Genomic DNA, 10,306 nt, shown 5'->3' on the forward strand with positions numbered 1-10,306 from the left:
CTGGCATTTCTTTCCCTGGTTTTTAATAACATTTGGAAGCCGATAATATTCCAAATGCCTGTCTGACCTATTGTTCCAACCTAAAACACGGGAATAATTCACCATTTTCCTTAACGATGTTCGGGGTCTATATCAGTGCCTGTGCTTTGTCGCCAACATGGCGACTTCCGGCTTTTGATGACACGCCATGCAAACCCCCAATTAATTTTTTTTTCTGGCTGTGCTTAGCATGTAGGATAATGGCTTGCTAACCGAGTAGGTGGCTGACAGACAGGGCTCGCATATTATTTGGTTACAAAACTTGAGTTTTCTTTTATTTAATAGTGTTTATTTCCCGCTAACTTTTACAAAATATAAGGGCACAAACCCTGAACTTATTTCTTAATAATAATACTACCGTCTATGAGTTAGCCCCACCGTAGGGTGTTGGTGGTTGCTTGTTCTTATAGCATATTTGTGCTCTGCTAATCTTTCTTTAAGCTTATGCTTGGTTCTTCCAATATAAAAACAGCCACAAGGACTTTCAAATCTATAGACAACAAATGAGGTATTGCAATTAATAAATGAGTGTATACTGTATTCACGATTTGATGTCACATCTGTAAAAGTATTGGTATTGACCATATTGTTACAGCGATTACAGTTTCCACACTTATAGTTACCTCTTTTTTTGCCTAGCCAGGTTTTGTTCTGTACAGGAGGCATATAGCTTTTCACAAGACTATCTTTTAGAGAAGGGGCTCGTTTAAAGGTGAAGGTACCTCCGGCAGTGCATCTGTTTTAGAAACCGTGTTACAGAAATGTTAGAAACAGTGTAACAGGACTTGGAGAACCTTTAAGCCTTGCCTCTTGTGAACTGCCAATCCCGACTGTTTGCTCTGATTGAGCCAATTGTCCTGTGCTTCTGTGACACCCTGCTAGGCCTGCTGTTTATTACGGAACCCTAGAGGCGTCATTGTGTAGTGGTGCTCCGGTACCTTTAAAGCCGCGCCCGCGGATGGCGGCGTCGTACGCCATCATCCGCGCTGGCTTGTTGTCTAGGCGTTAGCGGTAGTCTTTAAAAGCATGGAGCCGACACGGCCAGGCGAGTAAGCTCTGCCTGTTCCACGCAGTTCTGCATCAGCATTGGTTCTGCTGCTATTGCTTGTCCGCGAGCTATCCCTGCTGAGGCAGCGTTCGGCATTCCCACGGTTCCCTTTGGAGAGTGTTTCACTTGGTGACCTGCGTTCCTGCAGTAGCCCTCGGTTTCATCTGTGCTCCGCATCTACGCGCTTACTACTTGCATCCTTTGCAGTGGTTTATCCAGTCTTCTTCCTCCCTCCGCGTTCTGGTATGTCTCTGCCCGGCAACGCATTTATTCAGAATTATGTCTCTACATTTCTCCGTGGCTACCGCTTCCTCCCTTCACGTAGGGTCCACATTCGCGACATTTGCCTCCGAGATCAGCTGGGTATTCGGCCCCGGTGCATGTAAATATCAGGCTTTGGGTGAGTAATGCCGCTCTTAATACCGTTGCTGCCATGAATAGTAGTAATTTGTAATGGGCCTAGCTAATTTGGAAATGTTTGTCTGCCCGTAGGCCGCCGGGTACTCTCATTTCCCCTCCACTGGGCCTACAACGAGCAGCGCCTCTGCATCGTCGGGCTCTGCTCCGGCTGCTGTTCTGCTTTTATTGAATTTCTTTCATTTATAGGATATTCTCACGCTGTTGCTTGTCTCGTCTCACGGCGGCACCGCACTGAGAGGGGCCGCGCACCGCAATAGCATACGGCAGCATGTGTGGGCCCACTGCAGCCAGTGTTGGTGTGTGTGTCTGTGTGTGTGTCCTTGCGAGTTTTGTGGGGGGCGATGTGCGCGTGGTGTGTGTGGGGTGGTAAGTGGGTAATACCCACTCACTATTGAGTATATTTTTTTGTGTTCTGGTTTATTTTATTTTATCGTTTTGTGTTTTGATTTATTCTGTTAATTTATCGTTTGTGATTTCTGTACGTATCCCGTGGGCATTGGTCAAGTTCACAGGGCCTGTGTGGGCCTCACATTTTGTCCCTCATGACTTGTGTTGGTTAAGGCGCTTTGCTGTGAGGGGTGCGATATTTGCTGTGTGTGTATAGCTTGCTGTGCGTGTGTGCTATCACTGTGGTTTGTGAGTTACCTTACTACTAGCCCTGTGGGCTCAGCCATTGCCTGTGGTCACTGTACCGTGTTAATTGTATTTTCTTTTCTTTTCTTTGGCAGGACCAGGGACGACCAGCAGGGGGGCCAAGCCGTTGGTGGTGGGTATCCGTGTCTGTGAGTTCACATTTATGGTAGTGTAGCGGCACCTGGGTGTAGTGTTAATTTTGTCACCTATTTTTAATTTAGTCTTAGTCTTAGTCTTGTGACGAAATGTCCTTTTTAGTCTTTGTCATATTTAGTCATTCAAATATCATTTTTGTTAGTCAAGTTTTAGTCGACTAAAAGTCTCGTCATTTTAGTCTAGTTTTAGTCAAAAGAAAACTAAAGGTATCTTAGTCTTAGTCAGATTTAGTCAACACATTTTAGTCTTTTTTTTTTATAACAAATTATTACCATTTGAGTCAAATAGTGTTTCACACATCTCAATTTTCCAACAATATTGTGTCCACAGGGCTACTCGTCTGTTATAATTACTCATTCTGATTTTTTGTCAGTTAGTATGTTTACATGCACAGGTAAGTCGAGCTACAGTTATAGCTCGGCTGGGATTTGACCATAGACAGTAAAAGATTTGACTGGACCACGGTCATATTCGTAGACCAGTGTTTCTCAAAGTGTGGTCTGGGGATCACTGGTGGTCCATAAGCTATCCCAAGTGGTCCTTGAGCAGGCGTGGTAAAATATAATATAGATGAGTTGTTTGCAATATTGAACCAACTTGTATGTAAATCCAAACAGTTCTGCAACACTGTCTATGTGAGATATGCCAGTTTAAATCATACAGTATGAATCCTCTGACACAATAAGCAAAGTGCAAAGACAATGAGCAAGGTGGTTCAGTGAGTAGCCCATACAAAAATGTGATATATGGCAATATATGTAAATCACATATATTATGTATATGTCAATGTATGCTTCACACATATAAGTCACATATATACACATACATGTCAAATATATTTCAAAATATAGCAAAATTGGCCGTTTTTATATGTCACATATATTTTCCCAGATATACAAATATATTACAAATATATGTTAGTTGCATATATTTTAATATATGATCAGTTATGTATTTGTACGCATACTAGGGATACCAATATATTGCAAATATATGTCTATGGACATATATTTGCACTCATATAAGGTAAATATATTGCAAAATGTATGTAATGTTCTGCTATGTCACATTTATAGAAATATGTCACAATATCTGTATCAGAAATATAACATTGTTGATGTTCCAAAGAAAACACACAAAATATTTGTTTAACCTTTTATTAAAGTTTAGTTTTTCCACACAAACAGTGAGTACACTCTCCAGGTAGAAACTTTTTTCCCCTTTATGGAAGTGGCACACATTGATTTGGCATGCAGAATGTACTCTGTGTTCTCAGGGCAGCAGTCCTCACAAATCACCACCTGCAAACAGGGAACAGAGAAGATTAATATGCTGTAAAACACACATAACATGAAAAGACCATCACTGAAGCACTACTACCTTCACATGCATCTTTAATAAACACACACCTTGGCACAAGTAAGCTTAAATAAGGGCTATGAGATGAAGAACATGTAGCCTAATGATCCATACATCAGAATACTTTGGCAAGATTTGGGAAAGATTCTTGAAAGATTGGAGTCTTAACTAATGCCCCCCATTCAAGCTTTATTCAAAAGACTATCTTTCAAGAATCTTTCCCAAATCTTCAAAGTCTTCTGTTGTAAGGATGGCTTAACACTACCCTTCACAAACTAAAGATCCATTTAGGCCTACTAACATTCACGTTAGCCTGCATGGTTTTTAGCAGCCACTTTAAATATAAGTTAGCTGCTATAGCTAGGTTAGCTAACTTACCTCACACCTGATATTTCATTCAAACTAAAACTTATATTCATAACGACATCTCAGACAGGCTTGTTGTTGGATATGATGTTAACTACCATTTTAGATATTCCACATAATGGTAAAGTTAGTTAATGGAAAAGTTAACATTAACAGCTAACATCGCTAACGTTAGCAATATTAGCTCGCTAACATTATCGATAGCTAATTGATAACATTAACATTAGCTAATTGTAACATGATGGTTAGACTGTTAACAAACGGATTTGGATAACATTACATTATAAAAACAATATTTTATAACTGATTCCCGTTTACTAAAGGCTTTCTTACCTTGGATATGATGACAGCAGAGTTTGTACAGCTTAGGCTACACAGTCGGATGCATGACAAAAAGTGACGGTTGAAGTCACCGTGGTTGGAGTTCAAATGTCAGTCCAGGGTGGGGGATGGGTATTGCTGTGTGCGCATGCGCATATCAAGATGCGATAAGCATCCGTTATATTTAAAGTAGCTTTGGCCTCACACATTTTTCATGCACATAGTGCAACCCAAAGCGCTCCACACAAAACATTGACACATAAGGCAGCATAGTCGACACCTTATCTGTGACGCCAAGACATTAACAAATATATTCACACTGTTCTCCATTTGGAAAATAAGTAATGTAATCTAGTGTATGGATATGTATGCCACCATATATGGAGACTACAAATATGTCTGCCACATATTCACACATAAAGTTCTCCATATATTTAGAAAATAAGTAGTGGAATCTAGTGTATGGATATGTATGCCACCATACATAGAGACTACATATAAGTCTGTCACATATTCACACACAAACTTCTCCATATATTTGGAAAACAAATAATTGGATCTAGTATATGAAGATATATAGCATCTTATATGGGAAATTAAAATATTTTGTATGCATGTATGGACATATAGCTTTGAATATATGTTTGACATAAATATTTGAATCACATATATGTCCATATAAGTAAAATTATAAGTCCCTGTTATTTGACATATATGTTCATATATTGCCATATATCACATTTTTGTATGGGAGGCCTATTGTGTAGACTAATTATAGGCTACTGTTGAAGTAGGTCTAATCTTTTTTTTTTTAGCTAGGGTTAGTTAAAGGGGTGGTTCAGGATTTTGGACATAGGACCTCATTTCCAAGTAAGCAAGTGTGATATTTATCAGTGGAGACCGTTTTCAACACGTTTCATCCAGTCCTTCTAATTGCAGAGTTCGCAGGTGCTAGGCTAGCGCAAGTCAACGGTATGTGCTAGCCTGCCACTAAAAACAGTCTTACCCACTCCAAAGTACACCCAAGGCAAATAAATGATAACGCCAGACTATCGATGTAAATGTCTGTATTGATAGTTTTATTTCTAACATTATTCTATCCTTGCATTTCAACGATCGCATTACATTTTGAGGGACTAGTGTCTTAGCAGCGGCGGAATTACACTTGCTCCAGTTAGTAGTACTGCGCCAAAAGTAAACAGTAAAGCGCGACTCCAATGGGGATACCTAGTAGTAGCCTTGGTAATATCAGTCCGCCCGCTGAGATGCAAAATGACTACTAACAACTTCAGGGAACAAAGTATAACTATTGCAACGAGCGATGCGCGAGGGTAGTTGTATTTCTTACACTATTCTATCAACACAGACATTTACATCGATTGTCTGGAATTTGCCTCGAAAGTGTCCTTTGGAGTAGGTAAGACTGTTTTTAGTGGCAGGCTAGCACATACCGTTGACTTGGCGCTAGCCTAGCACCTGCTTAACTCTGCAATTAGAGCGACTGGATGAAACGTGTTGAAAACGGTCTCCACTGATAAATATCATACTTGCTTACTTGGAAATGAGGTCCTATGTCCAAAATCCTGAACCACCCCTTTAAGTGGTCCTGAAACTGAAAAGTTTGAGAAACACTGTCGTGAGGGCCAAAGTGTTAATGTTTTACTTACCGCTAGATGGCGATATGCTCAAACACAACACATTCCCCAAACAGACTCTCCATCTTAGCCATAGCTAACTTGCTAGCTTAACTTTCCATATTAGCTTACTTGCTAGCAAACTTTGCATCATCAGTCTAACTAGTTAAAAGTTGACATTACATGATGAACATTTTCGAATGGACATTCTGGGGAATGTTAATATGTATGAGAGAAGCTTCAACTTCTGGGTATGTAGCATTGTGGCATAAAGCTTAGGTAGTTAGCTTGAAATCTCCAGTGTTCTTGTTCCATGTAGTTTCATGTTGCAGCCACAGGGTTGCAGCAACAGCACGTAGACTAGCCTACAGGAAAGCTGTTGCGTATTCCTCATTCGGAATATTTTGAAAACGTAACAGCTAGATATTCTGTCTTCTCATTTTGTAGACGAAAATGAAGAGAGATTTTATCTTAGTTTTTATTTCATGCAAAACATTTTAGTCTTTTTTCGTCAACAATAATGCATCTTAAGATAGTCTTAGTCAGTGTTTCAGGACATTACTGCCGTCTCGTCATCGTCTCGTCTTAGTCATGAAAAAAAAGGTTGTTGACGAACACATTTCCTCTCGTCTCGTCTGACGAAATTAACACTACCTGGGTGTGCAGTGCAGTGTATATCACGCGTGGTCCTTCTGACCCACTCCATAGCTACGGTCCTCCCTCTGGTAAGCCCTCTGTCGTTTTGCTTTATTAATTAATGTACGTGTTTATGTTTGTTTGTATTGTATTTCTGGTGGGCCTACCGATAACCATACCCACAGCAGTTTGCATGTGAGCGCGCATGTGTGTGTGAGTGTGTACGTGCGCAATCATTTAACAGAACCTTTGAAAAACATTTTAAAGAGTTGAGAAATATTTGAAAATAAATAAACATTTATACGATTGGAAATAGAACCTTGTCTCTGTTTTGATTTGCACAAACCTGATTGCCTTTGTGCGGGTACATTGTGAAACGTGGTAACTGTGATCAATCTGGGTGTTTGTAACCATAAATTCACTTTCCCTCGGGGGATCATACTCCCCGGGGGTGGCGTAGTCGAAAGTACTTATTGGTTTCTGCCACTTACTACAATTGCAAGATATCTGTTGGTATATATCCAGAAAACGTGCGCTCATTTTACTAAATAGTGCGCACATTTGACTAAATTGTGCTCTCAATTTAGTAAAATGTGCGAACAATATAATAAAATGTGCGCACAATTTACTAAATCGTGCACACGTTTTACTAAATTGAGAGCACAATTTAGTAAAATGTGCGCACGATTTAGTAAAATGAGCGCACGATTTAGTAAAATGAGCGCACATTCTCTCGATACACAAAAATATTTTGCAATGACACCTCCTGGGCTCCGTAGTACGTTTCATGGACGTATTATATATAACTGGAGAGAGTGACTTAAGTCCCACCCCCATTCATTTCAATGGCACATGCTAGGCTAGCTACTTCACAGCCAAAAAAGTTTGAAATTGACCGCAGCCATCTTTGCAAAAATGGCGTTTCATGGGTGTTCGTTTCCGCCACCAGGTAGAATTAGCCTATTAGTGCAGCAGATTAATGGCATATTTCAAGAGAATCGTTCAAATTGGTATAAAAGCATAACATTTGGCACAGATACTCTCTAAAGGTCACTTTTTGGGAAAAAGGCGCTGGCCACCCAAAAATTCAACATGGTGGCCAGTTTTTCAAGATGGCCGCTATTTCTGTCAAATGTCATTATGTCAATCGTTCAAACAGTGATGTAGGCATAACATTTTGTGAAAATACTCTCTTAAGAATTTTTTTTTTTTTGGAAAATGTGCTTGTCCCTCAAAAATTCAAGATGGCAACCATTTTTCAAGATGACTGCCATTTCTCTTGAATTCTTCCATCAATTTTTCAAATGGTGATGCTATCATCAAATTTGGTACAAATATTCTTCAAGGAACATTCTCATGGAAAAAGGTGTGTGCCACTCAAAAATTCAAGATGGCCACCATTTCTGTCAGAGCTCAATGTAATGTGTTAAGGGAGGTTTTATTTAATAGAGTGAATGTCATTACACAACCAGGGCACACTGGTGACTTCACTGTTGTGGAACTCAGTATGGGGTTCAATTTCAGCTGATCTAGTTTTATTTACACTGTAGTTCTTGACTAGTAGTAATAGTATAGCTAAGTGTATAGTCCCAAATGCTGTCTAATAGCCCCTCATCAATTAGCTAGTAATAGATGTAGTTAGATAGCCGCACCTGAATTGACAGGTTGTGCCAGCGCGGGAGAGCCGGGCCAAGGGTAAGCAGGGCAATATATGACTTGTTCATGTATGCTTACCTGGAAGGTGTACCGATCACACGGGACTTAAATGGCACTGGATGAATGATCGGGCTAGGTGTAGGTGACCCGAACCTAGTTGTATGTGTACTATGTCTATGATTGAGGTGGTAAAAGGATACCCCTCGGCCTTAATCAGACAACAATCCCCCAAAATGGCAAATGAAAATCCCATGTCAGCCAAGAGATCAACTGATTGGATGAAATGTTGTCTTTGTCAGACAGACACAAAGGATCACCACCTACCCATCATGTTTCTTAACAGGATGGCTATAAAATGATTACCACCAACATTCCACTCTTTCACACCATCAACAAAATGTCAGTGACCCTGGACCTGGAACGACTGGATGAAGGTGGTGGTATAGAAGCTACTTTGAGAAGGAACCAAGCGAAGTATCACTGCAATTGTCGGTTCAACAACAAAAAGTTACTTTGTGCCCAGAAGCAACAATCCGATGCTCAATGTAGTGAGGCAGATGAAGGCCAAACAAAGCGTCGCAGAACCATGATGCAGAAAAGTCTAGATCAGATCATGATGCAGAAAAGTCTAGATCAGATCATGATGCAGAAAAGTCTAGATTTTGGGGCAGCCGTGGCCTACTGGTTAGCGCTTCGGACTTAACCGGAGGGTTGCCGGTTCGAACCCCTACCAGTGGGCCGCGGCTGACGTGCCCTTGAGCAAGGCACCTAACCCCTCACTGCTCCCCGAGCGCTGCTGTTGTTGCAGGCAGCTCACTGCGCCGGGATTAGTGTGTGCTTCATCTCACTGTGTGTTCACTGTGTGCTGAGTGTTTCACTACAATGGCGCTACAATTCCTTTCCACTTCCAATTCCACTTCCTCTCGCTACAATGGCGGTGCGTACTGGCAGGCTGGCTGGTCCTGCGGGAGCGCACGCAAACAACAATTCTGACTTCCCACTAGAAACCGGTTTACATTCTAAATATACAAATAAACAGCATAGGCTGACTGACATATTTCAAAGACTACTTGTTTTAAACTATGTGTTTGCACTACTGCTTCTATCCGTGCGAAACTGCTACTCATACCAACAACAATCCGGCCGTGAATGTGACGTTCGTCGCGGCTTTATCCTCAATCCATGGAGCCAATATGTAACTTACGTCAAAATCCTAAAAAATGGCCGTGCTATCCAACCAACAACTTGGACAAACACCCGAGGTACTGACTTAACCCTCTGGGCGCCACTGTCGAGTTTACTCGACAAGATGCGGTACTGAATAAAACGGCTGATTTAGTCAAATAGGGTGTCATATTTCGTTCGACATCCACTCCACTAGATGGCAGACATGTCATACGTCATCCCCGAGTCCGAAAAAGGTCATGGTTTAAACAAAACTTTTGAGCTACAGCGCATTGAATCAGTGCGTGCAATACCGAGCTAGTGTGGGTGTGAGCCACTTTGTCAGAGCCGATATTGTCAACGTCAGCGGTATTTGCATTAGATTATCGTCTAATGGCATCAAAAAGTTTACCTGAAATGAAGTGTTGGGTCTTCTATTCGCCGGACCCTGATTCTGAAGGGGAATATCTGCCTTCAGGAAATGACAGTGATTCGTTTAGTGAGGCTTCAGATGCGCCCCTGCCTTGCAATGATGCAGCTGGACAAAGTGAGAGTTTACTCCATAGTTTAGCTTACACGCAAGCACAAGCGTTGAAATGTTTGCCCAATGTCACTGGTGGGAATAATGTTTTCACGGGTTGGAGTTCATCGGGAAGTTAGCAGGGTGTGGCGAATGAGGCTGGAGGTAGCCTAATGTCCATAGCGCTAGCTTCTGTCTTGTGCCTCTCCACAATCGCGGCGACAGTAACGTGGTGGAGCCTATGTCTAATGCCACTGGGTATGTTAGGCGAGGTCGGTGCTCATAGGACAGTTCGGGGAACGTGAGTGGCAGTGTGGGGAGTCGCAATGAGAATGACAGTAGGCCTAGTCCGAA

This window comes from Alosa alosa, chromosome 13 (genome assembly GCF_017589495.1).
Source record: "Alosa alosa isolate M-15738 ecotype Scorff River chromosome 13, AALO_Geno_1.1, whole genome shotgun sequence".
In the NCBI taxonomy this organism is placed as follows: domain Eukaryota; kingdom Metazoa; phylum Chordata; class Actinopteri; order Clupeiformes; family Clupeidae; genus Alosa; species Alosa alosa.